The 22986-nt window shown below is 39.1% G+C and overlaps 2 protein-coding genes across 6 annotated transcripts in view; one reads left to right on the plus strand and one right to left on the minus strand.

Moving 5' to 3' along the window:
• The window catches only part of SLC7A2 (solute carrier family 7 member 2), a 40354-nt gene extending 19628 nt beyond the window's left edge, over positions 1–20726 (minus strand). For 3 of the 5 annotated variants that reach the window (XM_042871556.1, XM_042871552.1, XM_042871553.1), the window contains exon 1: positions 1503–1635. The gene's annotated coding sequence lies outside the window, so the exon portion shown is untranslated. Of the gene's footprint in view, positions 1–142; positions 231–1502; positions 1636–20618 lie in introns of those variants that run through there. The other 2 variants (XM_042871557.1, XM_042871554.1) reach the window with 2 other exon arrangements.
• A 106-nt stretch (positions 20727–20832) lies between these two features.
• MTMR7 (myotubularin related protein 7) overlaps positions 20833–22986 on the plus strand; it is a 60357-nt gene continuing 58203 nt past the window's right edge. Inside the window, exon 1 of the mRNA XM_042871863.1 lies at positions 20833–20920. The gene's annotated coding sequence lies outside the window, so the exon portion shown is untranslated. The remainder of the gene's footprint in view (positions 20921–22986) is intronic.

Below are 22986 nucleotides of genomic sequence, written 5' to 3' on the forward strand. Positions count from 1 at the left end.
ACAGTAGCTGCTGACAGAACCTGCTTCTTAATTTCAGTCTTTCCTGATCACAGAACTCCTGTTTGTAAAGCAGACAATTTACCTTATCACTTCTCATCTGAGTGCAATCCCAAGCAGCTGAGTTCAGTCTTACAATTCATACCTGGTATGAATTCAGTTGGACAGACAGATGATCAGGAACATTTAACAGCCATCTGGTGCTAGTCTCTTCTTAGCAGCACAAGTTTGGTCTAAAAAAACTTTTATCTACAAACACAGTGCAAGGGGCAAAGTCTCCATTTGGAAAGTTTCCGTTAGTCTTTAAAACTGCACTGGATACTTCACAGTCTGTAAAGCCTACACAAACTATCAGCTTTCTACTCCAAAACAAAACACAAATAGATGAATAACAATAGAGTATAAAAGTAACTGCTGTATAAGGTCAGTGTGTGCTGTACTGAACTTTCATTCAAAAGCAACATCTTAATTACTTTAAATAAGTGATTTAAATCAGTACATATCAAATCCAAGCTTCAGATGGAAAAAAAAAAAGCTTTTGATTAAATTACCACTGCACTACTGCTGCAAACCAATATTTTGTACAAAAATTTCCATTAAAGATTCTAATTAAAAAGGTAAACATTCTCCTACAAACAAGCATTATAAAGCCATATAATACCTCTGAAAGTTGTTAGACTGTTACGTATATTTAAAGATTCCTTAAGCAAAAGTAATTTAAAGACAACTTACTTCTAATTTATATTGTTAATCTCCCATTATATACTATAACATAAGTGTTAGGTCCAGTAGTTTAACACTTTAAACAGCACATAAACGATGAAGCAAATATCCTAGCATGTTTGTAACATTCTCAAAATGCAGAAATACAAATACACAGATTAATTCAGAATCTTTCTTCAGCCTGTTTCCTGCAAAAACCTGTAAGCTGTACCAGTTGTATTCCATCTGTAGAATTTAGCAGAAAAAATTGTTTGCAACATTTATTGTTGCAAGACCTTACTCAAAATTGCAGCGTTGCATTGATTAGATCCAGTGTAATAAAATATGAAAGTAAGAAAAGTCAAAAAGTATGTGTACATTCTATTCATGATTCTACTGCAGCTGCAACTTTTTGATGTCATAAAAGTTGACTTTGTGCCCAAAACAATAAAAGAATTTCTATTGTCTTTGAATATTTAAAGTAGTCTATCTAAATAATTCATAAGGCCCAAAAAATTGGGAAGCAGCACCTGTAACAGAATATGCATAAATAGAAAATGAAAGATTTATCATCCAAAACTAGGAACAGATTTCAGCCTGAGAAGGAAGACATAAATCACATATAAGACACTAATTTGCACTCAAAGACATAACAACAATGTAAAGTACACTAAATTTAATACCAAATAGCACAGGTATTGCTATTCAGAAAGCACATGTTAACAGGCAATGTTTTATATGATAAGCATATCATAAGCATATGATAAGCATGTTTTCAGATTGCTTCTTTGAGCATTACAAACCTTATACAGAGCAACTTCTGCTAGACAATTTTCTGCTTCTCTTGCCCAGTCCTGAACTTCTGTAGTTCTAAATATGTGATTTTACTGAAATATGTGATAAAGCAAACTAAATGTGGTGTGTGAGCTGCTGTGAAGGAGGTGGAGGCTCTGCAGCCCCAGGTGATTGGAGGCCGGGAGCTGGTGAGTGATTTGCCCAGTGCAGGCAGGGAGGGAGAAAGTCTCGCTGCTGTTCAGATGAACCATATCCACTTTCTCAAAATTGTAACATCATGAGGACGCTGCTTTCTCCACTGAAATACACCTATCTTCCTACATACAAAGCACAAAGGCTGTGAAGATACCCCCCATGCATCCCCAGGGGACTCTTTTTAAATACCCTGAATGATGAGAAAAATGGGGATGTGTTACTTTGTCCCCCACCGTGAAAAAAGCGTTGGCGTTTGCTGCTCTTGTTACAAATAATTTGACTTTGAAGTTGTTGAACACTTTGAGCAACATTCTGTAGTGCTTTGACACCTGAATCCAACAGTGCAGCATGGAAATAGCTTTTACTGAGTGTATTTTAAAAGAGCATCATTAATCTGAAAAATATTACTGTGATTAGAAACAAGACAGAAGAGTATCTGTTTACAGAGACTGGTTAGAGACCATTCTGCTGAACCAGGACACACACTGTATAGCTTCTTCTCCTTTATATGGCTTGAAATGTAAAATTGCTGAAATTAGAATAGTCCAGATATTCCTGTGACACAATCAATAAATAATCCTACTTTCTTAAAAATTATCTTCCATCATAAACTAAACTCAAAGGATAACATACAGCAGTATTTTTACTACTGCCAGTGGCAGATCACCCTACCCCAAACAGGCAGTATGATTTCCAGTCAATATTATTCACAGTATATTGTTTGTCTTTAAACATTTGTGTTTCAGTATTTCTCTTTTTGTTCAGAGAACACTGAAATGACAAGTCTTGCACAGCAAAGCTCTAAATTCCTCATCATTTAAAAATCTTTGCCATAAAAATACAGAGAAAAAAAAGGTGCATACTGTGTCAGCCCCTGCGACTTGCTCACAGCTTCCAGCCTGAGTGTAAATCTGCCCCTGCTGAAGGAGCATGGAGGGCTCATATTCTTTTCCCATGAAATGTCCTACTTCCTGTGGTTAAATGTAAGGGACAAGACAACCTTTCCTTATCTCTCCTACATCCAAAGAGATACACCTCCAAAAAGAGTATGCTTATTTCAAGAATTCAGATGCCATTTCTTACATTATCTGAGGCTACTCCTTTCTTCAAGTGCTAAAAAATGTAGGTAGAAAAGGTCTTGTTCATGGAAGCTGCAGCAAACAACATCAGTACTCATGCTTTTCTTCATGTTGGCCTCCATTCCAGCCACCTCATCCCTTACATTGGAAGACTACAAGCTAGGGACAAGCCAGAAGCTAATTTATCTGCTAATGCAGACAAATCCTATAGATGCAGTGTTCTGACCAACAATATTACAGCATGACTATGGTTGTGGCTTTGGGGAGCTTTGGTCCTGGCATTTTCTGCTCCTTAGCAAATATAAAATTCTTGCATTCATCCAAAGTGCCTCATCCAACATTTCTCTGACTTGTGTACCCTAGGGTTTCTGCAGCAGATTCTTGCCATAAAGAATTTGCTTAGAATTTCTCTTTTTGCTATGAATCAGCTGAGCACAATAGAAGGAATGAACTGAAAGAATTATTTTATTTTCCAACAGAAGGCTCTTTTAGGACTTTCTCTTCTGGGGTCAAAATAATATGAAGTTAATGTCAGAGATTTATGCAGAAATGTATGTCCAGGGATTAAAATAATAATAATTCCAATTCATTTGTGAAACGAAACTCTTGCACTGACTAAATCAAAACGCCGTAGGAGTCCAAATGACAAACCATGCCTGGTTAAAAGCTGCTCTGTTGTTGTCTCTGACTCGTCTCACAGATACAGCCTCACAGCTCCAGGCCAAAAAGCCATGCCTTCTTACATAACTGGAGGCATTAGTTCGGCAAAAGCATATCCATGTGCTTTCCCATATGACTACTCATAATGTGTGGAAGTTAAACATGAACAAAAGTGCTGGCAGGACTGGGCTCTAAGTAAACCATTACAATCCCTCAAATAGAAATTTCAAATAGAGCCTGCTACTTCGCCTTGAAAGTCAGGACTTTGGAGCCAACTGTAACAAAGGTGAGTTCTAATATTCCCAAGAAAAGAACAACATGACATGGTTTTAACAGCTTATGCAGTTCCAGCAGGATTTGAGAAGATGTATTAGTATTTGTAAAAGGATTCATCAAGTTCTGGCAGGCATCTTTTCTGTGTCAAAACAATAAAGTAGACAACATCTTGATGTTACCTGCTGGGATGATCCCGTATTTAGGAATTCAAGTCAGTCACAGGTGTCTACATGGACAACTGCTTCCGCAGGATGCTTTAAGGAAATTCATTAAATTTCTGGAGTATTAATTCATACAAGTTTTAAAAACGCTAAATCAATCTCCCAGAAACTTCTGAGATTCTTCTAGTGGTTTTAAAATGCCCAGTCGCTTCCTTTCTTGATTCCCACGTACTGCAGTGTTGTCCCATTAGAGGCATATCTTATCCATAGTAGATCAAACCTCCGCTAAAAAGCATCTAGTGACTTTTCTAAGACCTTACTGGGAATGTTCCTCTTGCATATACAGAAGCAAGACTGACCAGAATCCAAAATACTAAAGCACTGAACATTTTTTGAGATGTTAGTTACTGAATACTGTTCTCTTCTACTTTTTCATGAGGCTCGTGGAACTCACACCATCTCGAATCAAAGCAAAGAAACCTAAAAATCCATTTATGACATCACTCCAAGACAAATGCCAAATGTGTAATAACATACTAGTGAGCAAGTATATTTGTTTATTATGGAAACTTAAGAAGGTAGCAAGCACATTATTTTCTTATTATTTGAATTAACCAACTACAAATTAATAGTCCAGTCCTTCTATGATTGTGTATACATATTTATATATAGAAACTTTAAGAATACATAATCTCTTTCTCAGTCTATTTTGACTTTTTGTCATTGAGGGGATATTTGGGTTTTATTTTAAGATCTTTCAATTAGAAATTTCCAGACGTATCACATTAACAATAATTTCCTATGCTGGAAAATGCCTGCAGAAATGATAATTTCTATAATGTTGTTGTTTTATTCACTATTTTCATCACTAACTGCAGGGACAGCTCATTTTCTCTCACACACGGAGATCTGGTGAAATCCAGTTTTTCAATTTTTTTTCTTCTGAGCCTTGGGAAAATCCTGTAAGTTTATGACTTTTAATTCTACTCACAACGAACACAGATCATCCCAATAAACTTTTAATATGATCTCCTCCCCTTAGTCACTTTCTTCCCTGGCCACTTCTGATGAATCTGAAAGGCATGCCCAATCTCTGACCAAAAGGTGTCACACAGGTAATTATGAATTCCCTCAGGCGTGCCTCTCTGACTAACAAGTACTGAACATCAGCCAAGAAAAAATAAAGCATATTTAGTTAGAAAATCATCTCATATTTGTTCCTTTACAAAATGTTCACCTCTTTCATCTTTTTTATCATCCATTAATTGAGGTGAAAAAAGATACTTCTCCCCTTATTTGTTTCTATATCACAAACTTCTTCTAAATATACAAAAAAACAAACAAACAAACAGCCTCATCTCCAGTCATGGTGTGAATAAATCAGAGGGAAAATTTCAAGAAACACTAGATTCTATTCCAATCTGATTATTCTGTGTGCTTAAAAACAAACAAACAAAAACCAACCAAACAAAAAAAAACTTAAACTCAGGCAAAAAATCAGACCCCACAATCTCCGGACACTGCAAATAACTTGCCTAGTTATCACCAAAGCAATTTTTTCACTCTTTCCAAATATTGTATGTGTGTTCATGTGTGTGTGTGTTACATGTGTGTGTTCAAGTGCAAACCACAGTATTTCTAGGACTGCTTTTCAGCATCTACTATCCAAAAGGATGGCTTATTTCTGGGTGGCCCAGCCACTGTTGTTATGGCTGGATCACAATTAGGAATAATTCTGTCCTCCTCCCTTGATTTCTCATGAGCTCTGGTGGTAATGACAGGAACTTGAGTTCAAAGTGTAGGTGCAGAAGTAGGATCTAGCCACAGACCATTCCTTCCTTGCCTCAGGAGAAGAAAGTGGCCAGCACAGACTCAGTTCTGAAGAGCCAAATCCAGCAAACAGGTTGCTATTTGAAATGCAATGATCTAGGAAGTTATATTAAAGATATTTCATGTCTTCTGGTGCTATAGTTCTATGCACAGCAGAATTTCCAGCTAGAGCAAGAGGCAAAAATCAACCTTGAAGATATGCCGTAAGATCCACTTAGAACTATTCAGCTTCTTCTACTGATTTAGTCAGGGATCTATTCCCAAAGCCTGCACATATAGAAGATTACAAAATTAATGAAATCTGATATTTTTCAGCTACTTATAAAAACCTGTCACAGATGACTTCTTGTTGTGTAGCACAGCATTTGCATTTACATTCCCTCTGAATGACAGTAGAGGTTTTAGCTCAAGTGAAACTCGCCAGCAGCACTATTAGCCATCCTAACTCACACTTATGATCCTTAAAGATGAAATGGATGCTGACAGACTACAGTCTCTTTTTGACATGATGTAAAGAGATACCTTTGGAAATCCTGAGAGTAAAAGTCTGAAAGAGGGAAGTGGTATTCTTCCAGCAATGTGACATTCCTCATTCTCCCCTATGAGGAAAGGCTGGGTGATGTGGGTCTGTTCAACTTTAAGAAAAGAAGACTGAGAGGGGATCTTATTAATGTTTATAAATATCTTAAATGTGGGAGTCAAACGAACATGGCCAACCTCTTTTCAGCAGTCTGTGGGGACAGGACAAGGGGAAACGGGCAGTTGAACTAGATGATCTTGTAGGTCCTTTCCAACCTTGCAATTCTATGATTCTATGATTCCATGATTCTACGATTCTATGATAGGAAGATGATAGGAAGTTCTATACCAATATGTGAAGGAACTTCTCCACAGTAAGGGTGACAGTGCACTGGAACAGGCTGCCCAGGGAGGTTGTGGAGTCTCCTTTTCTGGAGATATTCAAGACCCACCTGGACACCTACCTGTGCAGTCTGCTGTGGGGACCCTGCTTTGCAGGGGGGTTGGACTCAATGATCACTAGAGGTCCCTTCCAACCCCTTCAGTTCTGTGATAAGCTTGTGGGTTTTTCCGAGTCAATTTACTTACTCTAGTAAGTATAGCTGAACTTTGTAATCTTCTAAGCAGGAGAGATAAAACTTCACAAGGCATGTTTCACTTTCTCTGAAATTCCTTACAATCATAAAGAGAAATGAACGCTATCTCCAAAGCAATAGAACTGTTACATTATCTTCAAAACCGTTCTTAAAAAGATGGGTTTTCTGATGGGAATTACAAAACCCACCACAAACTGCAGACATCTAATCAACAGCTAGGAATAATACCAATAAGTTTAAAAGGATGTTTTAATTCAGGCAGGAGTAAGTGGGTGAATTGTCCACAGCTGAAAAACTTACTTTCCCTCCAAAAGACAACAGTTGGCTCACCACTGGACTGCTATGTTTCATATAGAAATGCTGATAGTTGTTAAACCCAAACTTGGGAATGGGAGAAAAAATGAGCTCAGAAATCAAAGAGATCAAAGACAGCTACTCGTTAAGAATAAAAATCCATTGTGTTTGTTTTTGTTTGAAATACAACTTCGCTCTCTGCTGTGATACCTGTATGAGTGCGTGCCATTTGAAATTTTGTCACGACCTACACATAGATCTCAGAAAACGCCTCTGAAAAAGCAGAGAGGCGTTGAACTGTAAAATACACACTGGGATCAGTGATGTGATGACAATATCATGACTCCTTCAAGTGCTGAAGTAATTTCCAATTGTCTTTCATTCTACTTGTTCCTAAAGTTCTGTAAGGTAGGCCCTGAAAACAAACAGAAAAAGCATCCCAGAAAGCTATTTCATACAATGCCAGTTGTGTTCTGTTAACAGGTTCAAAGCTTGAAAGCTAACCTTCAGTTGGGGAAATTGATAAAACTATGAGTCTGATTCTTTCTGAAACAGCTTATCATGATTTATTCATACTACTTTATTTTCTCCCCTTTCTCCCACAAAGGACCAGACAAACAAAATAATGTTCACAGGCTTGACTGTCTGGATCTAAACCAAAGCACACTCAGAGAAGCATAGGTAAAAGAGAGTACATAGACGTCTTTCAAGTGAATGCGAGCAGTGTCCAGAGGATTTCTTTCTTTGAAGTTTATCAGACTAAGTATATGGCATACAGAGACAGCATAAAAACAAGTATATGCTGGAAAAAGGCCATTCGGAAGCACACACAAAGCTAGATGAAAAGCCTAGGATATGGAAGAGTTAATTTTGGCACTGGTACAAATTCTGAAGCAGTAGAAAATATCTAAAGAGAAGCTAATGGCAGTTTGGAGCATGATAGTCCCTCAAATTAACTGAACATCTTCCAAAAATATAATTGGGGATTACATTGACTGTTACTCGTATGCTTGGCTTTAGACTTCGGCCACAAAGGATTCCTCATGGCACCTATGCTTATTAATATTGATGCATGAAGACAGCCTGAATTATTTTGCAACAGAATACCCACTCTGATGGGAAATATCTCGACACTCAGATGAACTGAAAACTTTCCTAAAAGAAAAAAAGAAAAAAAAAAAAAAAAAAAAAAAAAAAAGACTGTAGCTGATGAGTATTTTTTTTTTTCATATCTGTCAGCTTTTCAGATTACTAGCAGTGTTTTGTATTATAGCTAAAAGTAAAATGACTTGGTGACCCCAGTTATTTGGATAATTCTTGAGGTTGATGTGGTTCAAATTCATGGAACTAATTTGTCTGGATAACAGCTTTACAAAGGTTCAGAAAAGTCTAGACATTTTCACTGTGGGAAAAAAAAGATGCACAATCACTTTTACTCAGACTTGAAAAATAATATCCTGCAGTCATCCTTTCAAACTTCTAAAGTCAACAGCAGATAAACTAAATCAGTTGTAAATAGCTATGTCTGTACAACACTAGGTTTCAAGGGAGATAGAAACAGCCTTTGATTCAAATGCTTTACCAGAAATGGCACAGCAAAAAAAAAAATCAGTTATCTGCAGTGCTATAGGCTCCACACAAGTTAATTATTAAGGTAAGTGGATTTTCAGCTAATAATAATACAATTTAAAAGTCAGCTACTCCTCAAAGAGTGAGGTACATGCACACCACACCAAGACTGGGGCAGAAGAGTCATGAGATTCATGAAAAGTCAGAGGCAGCTTCCAGCAGCATCACACAGCCTGCCTAACTGGAGAGAGGAGAAAAAGGAGGAGAGGGAAGAAACAAACATTTCATCTGAGTTCAACATTGGTCTCTCTCACTACAGCTACAATTTTAGCTTCAAATTAAGTTTTCAAACTTAGTTTTAACATACTTTGGCCTTACTCCAGTCTGGCCTGAAACTGTGTTTCAAAACTGGTTTAACTGGAACCACATTCAAACACCACTGCCAAGCTGTTTTAGCTCCAGAACAGGAGAGGAAGGAAGAGTGGAAGAGTCATCCTCTTTCTTAAAAATAACAATAATAATAATAATTCGTTATCCCTGATCCAAAAATTCAGTTATGTGTAATCAAAAGCTTGAAATCCTTCAAAATTATGAGCTTTGTTATAAAAGTTCTTGAATTTACAACAGATTGCACCCACATGGCAAAAATTGTTTCTGTAAACACACTTCTTAATAAAACAAAAAGCTTTTCAGCTGTGCTAAGATTAAAAATATGACTGCAATTATTCATCCTGCAGTAATACCCAGCTCACAATCAAGGCCAGCCCAAAAGCTTAATCTGAGCAAAACTAACAGTATGAGAAAGACAGAGGAGAAACAACCAAATCCAAGTGAAATATGTGGGATGGTGGCTTCATGTCTTCCTAGTGATGTGTCATCCATTTTCCTGACTGTCAGCTCCAGTACAGCCATTGTTATGAGCACATTCAAACAAGAATGAAAACAGTTTGTAAAGTTTGCCTTTCATATATCACTCAGTTGATTCAGGCCAGGAACCGGGTTTCTTTGCCTTGCAATTCACGTTTGGCTGCCTGCTTCCTGCAGAAATACTTTCAGTCAACTTTCTGCCAAAGAAGAACTCAATAGGATTGCTCCCTACCTAAATTCTTAAAAGGTTCTTGCTTTGGAGCTTTTTAGGTTATGCAGATCCAACATTTTGCATTACACAGCAAATGCAATCCATAGAAAAATTAACTTTATGCTTTCTTTTTGACAATGCTCCGTCAGTTGAAGGTGGACTCTCAGTCTAGAATAGGAAGTTCTCCTCTTTGAGTACTACATTTCATTAGAGCACTCATATGCATCAAGAGCACTCTACTAGAAGAGTTTTTATTGTCTTAGACTTTACAGTGCCATACTTTGCTCATTTTTGATGGGCTACTGCCAAGATAAACAGAGATAGGTAATCAAACAGCGCTACAATCTTACTTTTACTTCCTACCATTCCCATCAACACAGTAAGTCCATCAGCCCCAGAACTTAGAAAGCAGCAGTGAGACACGTTTGGACCAGGACTAAATGCAGAACTAAGAACCAAGACTGGGTTTGAAATGGAATCAGAAAGAACAGAGGCTTATACAAGTGAAACCACATTTGTATAACCATCAGTGAAGTGATCTGAAGACTGCAGCAGGTATACAGAGCCAAGTTATCCCTGGTATATTTACGCTAGCACTTTTGTCCAGATCAGATGCATATTTCCAAAGATATTCTTTCAGTACTCATGGCCATTCATTGCAGTTTGTTCCATTCTGTGGCACATCAGTAACCCTCCTTCTGGAGCAAAGGAAATTGGAACGTGCTCCACAACAGTGCCTAATACACTCCAACCAGTCTAGAAGTAGATACCTCCCATTTCTTTCTTGATATAAACTTCATACTGCTGCTATCCACCTTTGTTCAAATGTTTTAAAACATGTCATTTGCTTATCCAAGCACAGCAAATAGGCTGAGGCAGGCATCCAGGCACCACCTTCCTCCTACCATCCAAAAGCTCACTGTTATACTGTACAAGCCTCAAGTCACAGAGAGACAGGTCACACTCCCACTGCTGTACAACAACAGCCCTCTGGTTATTCTCTGGATTGTTTTTCTTTGAATGCTGACTTGCTTGCTAATTTGTCACAGTCCCTTTTACCCAAACCATTCTGTGATTCTACCGCTACTAAAAACGTCCTTTCTAACATCTTTTATAAGTAGAATTCTGCTGATGGCATTGTTTAAATTTTCATAGTATAGAACACAACATAAGGCTAGCACACTAGCTTAAGTAATGAGAAAGGTTCCAAAAGTGGCAGAAGGTTCAGATCCACTTTTCTGATACAGTCTTCAATGATATGTACAAAAGAAGAGCAAGCCTCTCTAAATGTTCAAATCAGTAACAAAACCCAGTAAAACAATCTATGCAGGATGGGACAAAACTTTTTGTGATTTTCATTTTTTTCTGACTAGGATAGTCAGCTGCTGCTCACTATACAGCTGAGTGTGGGGATGTACCCTGAAACACCAGTTTGAATGCATGGTACAGTCTGCTTCTCATTTTGCAGACTTGGATATGATTTCAACAGCTATAGGGCTTTGCTCTGCAGTAAGTCCCAATTCTCCACTTTTTGAAGGCTGGTACAATGACAAACTTGGCCTCCGGAGGCTAGAAGATGTTTCTTGTGATGGCTCCTACCTCAGAGTACGTGCTCAAGAACTTATCTTTCCTTTCTGCCCAGTAATCAACCTGGGACACAACACTGAATGAAGCCAAATGAACTCCATCAGAACTGCATCAGTCACAAAAAATACGAATGTCAAGGACTTCAATATTTCATATGGGACATCTGCTGGGCCCCCAGAAAAGGAGTTTGTGGTAAAATATGCAGCCTTACGCAATTAATTAAATTAATTTGATTAAATTCTACATCCAGGCAGATGACTTCTATAGGTTTTTCAATTCACAAACTTGGACAAGTTGTGTTATGTGGAGAGATTTTTGTTGTTTTACTTGAAATCCTGCTTGCCAAGATTCCAGGAGAAATGCAAATGTTCATTTTCAAGCCAGCAGTCATGTCAGTTGTCTACAAGAACACCTCTTCACAGAAGTAGCACTGTGAAAAAGTTGTTATACACTACTGCTGGTGGTGTTCTTCAGAATTTTGGTGAACTTTTCAAGAGATTTGTTTAACATCAAGTGAAGAATCTGTGCATAACCTTTGCAAGATTGTCACCTTAGAAAGAAGTTGCCCTACCAACAACTGGTTTTCCCTCTCAATTCCAGTGATCTTTTCAAGGATTTGCATTCAGCAAAGTTGAGAAATTCAGTGTGGCATGGTATCCTGCTGTGGAATTTCAGAGTCCTGTGTTACTGTACACAGCAGAAGTCAAAGTACAAAATGCAATTTTATTTTCTCAAATTTTCAAGTTTCCTTCCAGCCACCAAAAATAAAGAAGACAGTACCAGCAAAGATGCACTTGGTGAATGCCATCTTCTTGATTAAAATGCATTACTTCTTCTAGTTCCTGTCCAAAGGAATTAAACTATGGAATTGGACTCCACAGAAGTATGATTCTAAATGCCCAAACTTAATTCTGAATTTTGAGGGATAAAACATTCCTGTGACCAAAGGTTTGCAGTTAATGCTTTTTCCAGATTAAAAAAAGATAAAAGAAAGAAAAAGAAAAAAGGAAGGAAACCAGAGAAGATAAATTATTCTATATTATACAGCTGTGTAGAGCATATTCAGTACTTTCTTGTAGCAGCAGTTTCTATTGCTTAGTCTCTTCTCTGCATCCATAGTTGGATGGTAGAGCGCAGCCATGTATGCGGTCATGCGATAAAATGGAAGAGGGAACTGATTCGTGATCTAAATTATCTCAAGAGGAAAAAAAAACCCAAACCTTTCCTAACCCAGTTTATTGCACAGTACCACAAACAACCGTGCAGGCACAGAGGGGTGGTTATTGAAGCGGGAACAAAAGATAGAAGCCTGGAGCAGAACATAGGAGCTGCTTATGCTGACACTGCTTCAGAAAGAAATGCACAAACTAGACCAGTGAGCACATCAAGATGCCTGTTTCCCAGAGCATAGTGGATACGTTCTAATTAGTAACAGCAAAATTGTGTAAAAGTTCCCCTTACGTATCAAAAAGTTGACTTAGTTTATTGTGTGCGGGTGAAAACACAACATCAACATTATTTTACTGCAAATTCTGCTCTTTTTGCATCTGGTTCATTGAACTAAGTGCAACCCATCTGTTACCACACAGGACAGAAAAACAGTCAAACAGAAAAAAAAAATCTTAAATTTGATACAAATCAAAGTTATTTACTTAGACAACTAATGAAGTGGAGTACACAGGCAATTAAACAACATAGAAGGCTTTACAGAGTACTACAGACTTTCTGGGAGGCTTATAAAAGTTTATATCTGGACAATTAGATATAAAATTGGGTTATTAAGTCTGATGTTGAAACTCATTATCTCAGAATTAGGCATATGCTTCTAATAAATTAAAATGGTCACATAAAATATTTCTAGTAGTTGGATACTACATGGGAGCTTGAAAACAATTCTGGACTGGATACCCAGAAGCAGTGTCTGACTACAATGAATGGCTATGAGTATTAAAGAATATCTTTGAAAATATGCATCTGATCTGGGACAACATTAATAAATATTGAAACAATTAGAACACATTTCTTTCATTTAGTAAAAGCAAGTTACAGGGCTGATCTGTCCCCCAGTGTCTTCCATCTCCACTGTGCAGAAAAACAGGGAGTGCCTTGCTGATGGAAGACAGTCATTCTACCAGACAGCCTCATAGCAAGAATAACTTGCTATAATATAGTACACATGATATTTTTCAAGTTCAAGCTCTACCACTGCAACAAAAATTGCAATTTCATGGGACAAATAAAGAGAAAGATTGCTGCTTTTTTTTCCTTTTTTTTTTTTTTTTTTCAAAATTATGTACAAACATGTATATTTTAATTCCTGAAAACTTGTCATCTTAAAAATATAAAGGAGTCTCTGCAGGCCTTGGTTGATGTAAAGAAAAAAGCCATGAAAGTAATTTACAGAAACAGGCCAGAAGGTAAATCCAAACCCAACACTTCCCTATGGAACAGGAGAAAGCTTTATTCCACCTGCAGAAGCCTTCTTCCCCCTCCTTGCCCCTAACCTCCCAGCACTCCTTGCCAAGTCTACATAAAGAAACAGATACAGTTTGGAAAGCAATGCTCAGGTATAATATCTTGTTTCCAGAGTAAAAACATTGCTGTGGACAAAAAACAACTGCAGAACATACAATTTAATACCCTGTAACAAGTACTGCAAAAAGCTATAAGGATTTTTTCTAGCCTTCAATTTCCACACAATAAAACTGATGTTTTGTGATACACAGTTCTTCAGTAACACCCTTGAAAGTTCTTCCCCCTCTTTACATCCTCGCAGCAGAAGAAAGTAATTAAATGCTGCTCCCAACAACATGCAGACAGTCACTAGAAACCATTAAACAGTTTAGACTAACTTGACAAGGATAAAAAATACAGCTTAGTTCTCCTAAGAAGCCCACCAAAATAATGTACTTTTGAAAAGAACCACACGTTCATACTAATTCTATATTTCCACAAGCTTCTTCACCTAACTCACAGTGCTGAAAGCACTTCATGACAAGTTGCATCCTACTGTTTTCTCTCGACTGCGTGATGGTCCAAAAATATACAAGAGCAAAATAAAATCCGCATTATAACAAATTGTGCATAAACACCAAATTGAAAGGAATTAATTTAAGTCCTCGTGAGAGTAATCAGATATCTTCACAATATCCAAATGCTACATTTTCTTTAACCAATATGGAGATGTTTCTCAATCTAATGAAACCAAAGAAAGGACAATAAATAATCCCTTCCTTCTAAATTCCTTTTAAATTATTATTTATTCCATAACCACAATGCACATGGTACTGCACAAATAAAATAAACACAGTCGCTTTCTCATCTTGTCAAACAGCTTGCAATCAAACTTCAAACATAGAAATAGCTAACTTCAAACAAAATAGTTTAGGACCAGGGATTAGCTACATGAATTCACACAGCTACAAAACACGTTATCCACCAGCTCACTGTTTTCAGAGTAATGAAAGTAAAGATCAGACTGTATTGAACCCAACTTCCCATCCCCAAACAAAGTCATACAGAGAAGAATGTTCTTTATAGCAAAAATGTATTTATTCCACGTATTTCCCAGAAAATAACATTTCTTCTGAAAAAGCAAAAAGCACAGATGAAGAGATGTGTATTATATATGAAGACAATAGTAACGTATAGTAAAATGACTTGGTGCAGTTTGTTTTCTCCTCCAGTTTAATCTCAAAATTGACAAATTATTTGTAATTAAATTCTCTGCAGAAAATCTGGAAGGAAAACTTATTTACTTGGATTTTGCCAGTGCAACACTTTTCCACAGCAGATGTAAGCCTTTCTACAGCTCACCATAATTCTAGCAACCAACACAACTGAATGAATCATTAAGGTTGGAAAACACCTCTAAGATCAACTTGTCCAACTGCCCACCTACCACCAGTACTGCCCTCTAAATCGTGTCCCCAAGTACCACACCTACACATTTCACATCTCCAGGGACCATCTCCTTCTGGTATTATGTACGTATGGCAAAACTATTTTCAGAAATGAGCTAATTTAATGAAACCAGCAACACATCACAGAGGCAAAAAAGACATTGCCATTACTGGCACAGGGGACTGTGGCTCACCAACATTAACTGCCCATTCTGATTACTTATCAGAAACAGCAGCCGTCGTGTTCACTCTGCTGCATTTCTGACCAGTTGTCCTGGGGAACCAAAGCACCAGACATTACCTTTCTCTAGCAACTGCATGGAGGCTTTTACGGATCAGCTATATTAATGACAAGTTCTGATAGGAAAAAGTAGTTGAAAAAGTCGAATAGAAGGACTCTGTGGACTCCAGAACAACAATGTGATAATTTACATACCACTGTTTCCTTTTTTTTTTTTTTTTTCCCCTTCTTCTGTGTGACTGGTTAACTTATCTGATGTATGCAGCCACTGAGATACTAATAAAGAATTCTGTCATTTCATAACAAGTTTTGGTGAAGAAGTTAGATAAAATATAAGGTCTCTGTCCTTAAATTTAACCACGCTAATATTCTACTCTAGTTTGATGCTTAATTCTTTGAAACATAGAGTGGGTATGCACATACAGATATACAAATGCACACAACCTATTGTAGGGTACTAGGGTACGTGCTTTAGCAGGGGATTGGGATTCAATGATGTCTTGAGGTCCCTTCCAAACCCTGCAATTCTGTGAAGCAACACAAATATGTGGGAGCCTACACAGTCCATGGCAGAATCTTAATGGCCATGGCAAGTAAAATACACATATGACAGCTTTTTTGCATGCTGTTCCAGTAGCATCTCTCCCCTGTTTGCATCCAGTACTTAGATCCAACACCAGTCACTAGACTCCACTTTTAAGACACCCCCAAACTGCACACCCTTATTTCTACTGGAGTTGAAGCTTAAGTGAGACTGAAGGAACTAAAGGACACCAGTGTAAAAAGTTGCTCCAGATCACATTTTGGCATTAAAAGTCTGCAACAATCATTTTGCAAGTAGAATGCTTTATTCAAGGCAATCATGCTTTTCTTCTTCGGCTAAATATTACAAGATGCCTGGAGCTAACTGCTCATTCTATAGTGTAGAACATGCAATACATTTCTCCATCCATATCCTAAATACATTCTGAAATCTCTCATTCTATATCAATGCAATTCTGAACTTGTGGAGACAATGACAACATTCAGTGCACTTCCTTAAAAGTACACCCACTAGGTTAAATTATGCCACTGAAATCAAGCAAGATGTGGCTCTCGGATGACTGTCCTCAATGATAAAACTTAAAAATCCCAGAAGATCCCATTTTTACTAGTAACCTTTATAAATCTCACTGGAGTTGTAGTGGCAGATCACTCAAATGAATGCATTTTCCAGCAGAGTACACTTTTGTCATTATCTGAAAGTTCAACCATTTGCTTCCAGCAGCTTTGCCACTAGACCTACCAATTCTAAATCATTTGGCTACTAATTCATACAGCAAGATTCTTATCCCAACTGGACAATGCACAGAAGGTTGAAGAACTGACATGACAGAATCAGAACTGTATGGTGTCAGTGAAGGAGGAGCACAAAAGCAATGTGATAAATAGAAAAAGTGTTAGGAAGGTGGATGCTTTCAGATATTGGAGAACTTTCAGATACAGAAATATGACGCCACTTTTTTTTTTTTTTAATGCTTTCTAAAAATTTCAATAGCATCTAAAGTAATTTTCTACTACATAGAAAACTAATGTGAATAATGTGAATGATGCTCTTACTTACAGTCACAAATATACATACAAATGGCAATGCAAAGTTTTCTACATTTTTGGTAATATGGCATTAAGAGATTTTTACCCATCTGGGACATACCAGCACTAAGATCTCAAAACTTTACAATTTTGGAAAGAAAGGAAAGAAATTTAAGGCCAAGAGACTGCAGTACTGAACAATCTCTTCCCACTCCCTGATCCTCTCCACCTACACAGATGTTTCCATTGATGCACATATACCATTCACAGTTTGATCACAAACTGACTGTAACATCTACTATTCCCCTGGAAAAAGGGAAAATGAAAGACCCACTACTTTACTGAATTCAAAGCTGCTAGGCCAGCAGCAGTTATTGTTGCTGCTTGGCTTCTCTTCTCATCACTCCCTCCTGCCCCCCACTCCCAGGCCTATCCTGATATTTTATTTCCCCTGGCTTCTCTTTGCAAAAGTTTATAGTTGATAGAGTATTTTCCAAACATGTCATTGATGAAAAACCTGGTGGAAGGAAAAAGAAGAAATGGTAGAAAATTGATAAAGTCAGTATCAAAATGAAACGCTAAGTCAAAGACAGAATTGGAAGCCTGCTAAAACAACACAGACTATATTTTAAATTAACATCCAACTTACTATTATCCACATAAAAGATCCCTGAACACTTCTACCCTGAATTAAGTCCTTCTATGAGCCAGGGAGTATTCTAGTTAAAAACAGAAAAGCAACAAACAAAAGTACACAGTCTGCTTTTTTTGTTGTTGTCAGAATAATACTTGTATTATAATGGGCAGATGTCAAAATGAATCTTACAGATCACTTTGAGTGAAAATTATCAAAAGCTATACTAGCAAAGCTTAGAGAACTTTACCATCTTAAAACCTCTACAATAACTTAGGGAATAAGATTTAGCTCAGCTTTTTTAAAATTTTTTACTATTTTTTTTTAATCATTTGCTCTTTCCCCTTAATTTTTTTCTGTTCTAAACATTGTTTACTGCAAAATGGAATTAAAAAAAAAAAAAAAACAACAAACAAACCAAAAAAACAACAATCAAGGCACATAAGGAGGAACTAAATCTTCATATTACCTTTCCATACATTTCCATACACCTTTCACTGAGGTCACTTTTACTCCAGCCAATTTACTGAGTTTCAGGATGAAAACTTCACTGCATTTGAACTTCACAAAGTGACCAGTCTTCATTCAAATTCAAAGAACCCCAAGTTATTTTCAAATAACAACAGATGGACAAAAGACAACTCCATGCATGGATAGCCCTCAGCACAATGGATACTAACAGGCTAAAAATGAGTAATTAAAAAAATGCAGTGCATTTCAAATTATATTGTCATAGCGACTTACACATCTATGGGGTGTCTTTATTCCTGTCTCTGTCTATACAAGAGCCCAGTGGGGTTCAGAAGAATTGTGTGGACAGGGTTAGTATCAAGTGGAGCCAAGTACAGCAATGGACATCTGCTTACAGGAGCAGGTAGGTAACACAAGCCAGAATTCAAAAGATTTTCCACACTGTGTAATCCGAATCCAGATCCAAGATCCACTTTGTACTGAATCTGCACAATGTCTACATGAACTTTTCATAGAATTTATTTTGTCTTTCTAGAGTAAACAAACTATCATCAGCTTCTTTCAATATAAACAAGCTCTGTATACCGTGATCCCTTGTCTTACATTCCCCATTTCCGAAACATTTGAACGCCTCCTAATGTATTTTGTTTTGGTTTTATTAAGGAAGAATACAAAGAGAAATGGGCTTGAAAGCTTTTAAAATAAATACTGGTTGGGTATTAAGTACAGAGATACCTGGCAGCCTGGAGAAGTGGGCCCATGAAAACCTAATGAGGTTCAGTAAGGCCAAGTGCAGGGGGCTGCACTTGGGTCAGGGCAATCCCAGTTATTTATACTGGGGGAAGATCTCCTTGAGAGCAGCCCTGTGGAGAAGGACTTGGGGGTCCTGGTAGATGAGAAGCTGGACATGAGCCAGCAGTGTGTGCTTTCAGCCCGGAAAGCCTGGGCTGCATTAAAAAAGGGGAGACCAGCAGGGAGAGGGAGGTGATCGTCTCTACTCGGCTCCTGTGAGGCCCCATCTGGAGTACTGCTGCCTGGCCTGGGGCCCCCAGTACAGGACGGACATGGAGATTTTGGAGTGGGTCCAGAGGAGGAACACTAAGATGATCAGAGGGCTGGAGCACTTCTCCTGTGAGAAAAGGTTGAGGGAATTGGGCTTGTTTAGCTTGTGAAGAGAAGGCTCCGGGGAGACCTCATTGTGGCCTTCCAGTACTTGAAGGGAGCATATAAACAGGAGGAGGAATGGCTGTTTACAAGGGTGGACAGTGATAGGACAAGGGGGAATGGTTTTAAACCAAGACAGGGGAGGTTTAAATTAGATATTAGGAGGAAGTTTTTCTCACTCAGATGATGGTGACACACTGGAACAGGTTGCCCAAGGAGGCTGTGGATGCTCCATCCCTGGAGAAATTCAAGGCCAGACCGGATGTGGCTCTGGGCAGCCTGGTCTGGTGGTTGGCAACCCTGCACATAGCAGGGGGGTTGAACCTCGATGATCATTGTGGTTCTTTTCAACCCAAGCCATTCTATGATTCTCTGATTCTACTTTAAACAGAGAATGGTGCAGTTAGACTGAGTCCTTCAGTCCTGACAGGATACAGCCCTCACCCGAATTTCAGGAAATCTCTTACCTTCACAGCTGAGTTACTTTTGATGGAATGAAGCATTAAACGCTGGCATAGCAATCAATAGACAGTACACTGTCAGAACCAAGCCACGTGGATCTCCCAACACTGGTTTTCTTCCCCTGATTTAATGGAGTTCCCTCTGAGGCAAGATCGTCATCAGATCCACAGCACTCAACCAATGCAACAGCATCACAAACCAAAAGTGATAACCAATATTTAAAAATCAAGGGTTTTGATCTACCGCTTCAGATGCACTATATTTCAAATACTATTTCACTACATGAGCTTTCTCCAGCTGCCAGGAGCGTTACCCATTGGATTACATATGCTTAAATCACATTTCTATATTTAAACATGCAAAGCCAGCAGGAGAACCTTACGTTTCGCAACTGATTTACAACTGGCAGAAACCCACACTCTCCCCATGCTCTCCCCTGAAGTGCCACCTTTTCCACCTCAGGTAGCCACGACGTCTTACAGCCCACACCCTCCCCGCCAGCCGTAAGCAGTCAAGTGGGGAAGGTGACACGGTGCAGGAGGAACGCGCAAAAATACATCCCCCACCCACCCCCACAGACACAGTGGACTTTAAAGGCAGCTGAAAGAAAGCTCTTGGTCTCCCTTTCCCGCCACGTCGCCTCCGCACGCTTAAGGAAGCCTCTGGTCTGGCGGAGACGAGGATTGCTTCGTGCCCGTATCTCCGCCAGGCTAGAGGTCCCTGGCATAGACGCTCCCCCAACCCCGTTCGCGAGGAGACCGCCAGCAGCGCGGCTCCGTGCTGCCCGCCCGCCCGCTCCCAAGGAGGTAAAGGCGGAGGAAGGGCGTCACTTACGGGGCCCGGGCACGGCTGTTCGCGGCGGCGGGAAGGGCTGCGCTGGAGGTACGGGCTTAGCGGCGGGGCTCCCAGGGGCGAAAGGAGAAAGCCCCCATGCCTGGCCTTCCCACACGTGCGAGGCCGCCCCACTCCCCCTTCCCGCCCTTCCCTCCTCCTCTCCCCCTCGGGAGGCCCCCCCCCCCCTCCTTTCCCGCACTGCCGAGCGGCGAAATGACGCCGCGGGTTGCCGGGGTCTCCCTGAGCGGCTTTCCGGCCGCGTCCCTCTGGATCTTCTGAGCGCCCCTCGCCGCCAGCCTCCGGTGGGTGCCCACGCCTCAAACGCTTAGCGCCAACGCTTTTCTAGTTCTTGCTGTCATTTACCAGTGTTTTCCGACCTTGTTTCGCCCTGAATGCTTTGCACTTCTGCCTCTTAGGAGCTTGTCTGCGGGGGTTAATGCCTCCAGAAACAATGTTTCCCACACAGTTTTAAATGGGTGACAGAGTCGGGGTGCCTCCCCTGACACTGGGCCCACTCCAGTCTGAATGAAACTCCTCATGGCCAGCGTGGCATTAAGCTGCATGCAGTCTTTATCGCAGCACACAATGCGTGGGGGATTGTTCTGCCTAATGTGTGCAGCTGGTGCAAGAGATCTTCAGCTTACAAACATTACTTCTGTTACATATGTAAAGACTTTCCTGGAAAGTACGTACATATTCAATATTTTTCCCTAAAATCACTAAAATAGGGTTCCACTCCCTTGCACATACTCAGTCTTTTAGTCTTTTTGTGGTTGGGGGTCTTGGAACCCTCAATTGTTGCTTGGTACGTCCTTTATTTGAACGCTCTGGTGTTTCTCAAGTTCCTTTAGGGGGATGCTTTGCTGAGAGCAGTGCCAAACATCTATTCTCATCTTACTGGAAATATTGGTGGTAGGTGGGATGGTTGGACTAGATGATTTTGGGGGTCTTTTACATTCTATGATTCGATTAGGAGCATCTTTGTTGTGGCAGGAACCTTATGCAAACAATCCACCCTCTGTTACCTAAGAACTTGTCACAAAACAGTTCCCCACTCTGAGACTTACATCTGCTTCTTCCACCACCTACTTCCTGTATCTTGAGTATAAATCTTCTATATCCTGAACAACTATACATTACTGAAATAATGCAATTTGCAAGTACAAAATAAACATTGTAAGACAAACATTAGAGAACCTGTACTTTTCCCTTTTTTTGATTAAAGGCATCAGCTTGGCTGATGGGAGAAAAGCCTGCACCAATGCCAGGCCCTTCAAACTGCTGAAGAGCCTGCAAACTTTTACTGGATATATTTCACAGGGCAGCTCTGAGGCATGCTTGGTAGGAAAGTGCATCATGTGCAGCTCCATGTGGGATTTCGTGGCCAAGCTCCAGGGAGCGTTGGGAGCTATTGGAGCTCTCTGAACATGTCATGCTTTGGATGTTACTTATGTGACACATCATTGCCAAATTTGTCTGAGAGCTGCAAAAAAGTGCCACAGTATGAGGCCTGACACACATACAATTCTGGTTCTTTTCACTCTGGCATTTTCCATCAGCTCCATAAAACTCTGCTTCTTATGAATTTTGTCATTTTTGTTAGAGATGGCTGACACTTGGTAGCTCTGTGTTTCCATAGGTTGGAGAGTTTTGTGCTTCCCTTTCTTCAGCCTAAATAATTCAAATTGTTCCCCTGGGTTAGATATTCTAAAAAACTTGTTTTAAGCCTAAGAATAGTCTTTGGCTAAGGGGAATTATTGCTAAGAATAGCAAGCATTAAGAATAGCTGGAATAAATCTTGCAGTCATCATCTCTTTTTTTTCCCTGCATATACTCTACTTACAAAAGACCTTTCCCTACTAAAGTCTGCCTACATCAGATTGTTGGGGATACCTTTAAAAATTTTGGCTGTGGATCTGCTTGTCTTTCTTCTGTAATGTTCTGTCACTGTATGTGGTGTGTACATATGTGCATATATACAATATATATATATACACACATACTCATCCCTTCTGTAGTCTTTAAGAAAACAGTTGTTTTGCAAACACCAGAGCTCAGTGATACAGTTGACTTGTGAATAAAAGTCTCCATTGTCTTTGTGTTGTTATGTGCCATCTTTAAACCTGTATCTTTTGCTTAGATCCAATTTTCCAAGAAATTCTGTACCATTTATATTGCATATGGTGTGATCAGCGGTTCTTTCTTTCTTTCTTTCTTTCTTTCTTTCTTTCTTTCTTTCTTTCTTTCTTTCTTTCTTTCTTTCTTTCTTTCTTTCTTTCTTTCTTTCTTTCTTTCTTTCTTTCTCTCTCTCTCTCTCTCTCTCTCTCTTTCTCTCTTTCTCTCTTTCTCTCTTTCTCTCTTTCTCTCT

Source organism: Lagopus leucura, unplaced genomic scaffold (assembly GCF_019238085.1).
Source record: "Lagopus leucura isolate 7727_CA_CO unplaced genomic scaffold, USGS_WTPT01 Super-Scaffold_100004, whole genome shotgun sequence".
In the NCBI taxonomy this organism is placed as follows: domain Eukaryota; kingdom Metazoa; phylum Chordata; class Aves; order Galliformes; family Phasianidae; genus Lagopus; species Lagopus leucura.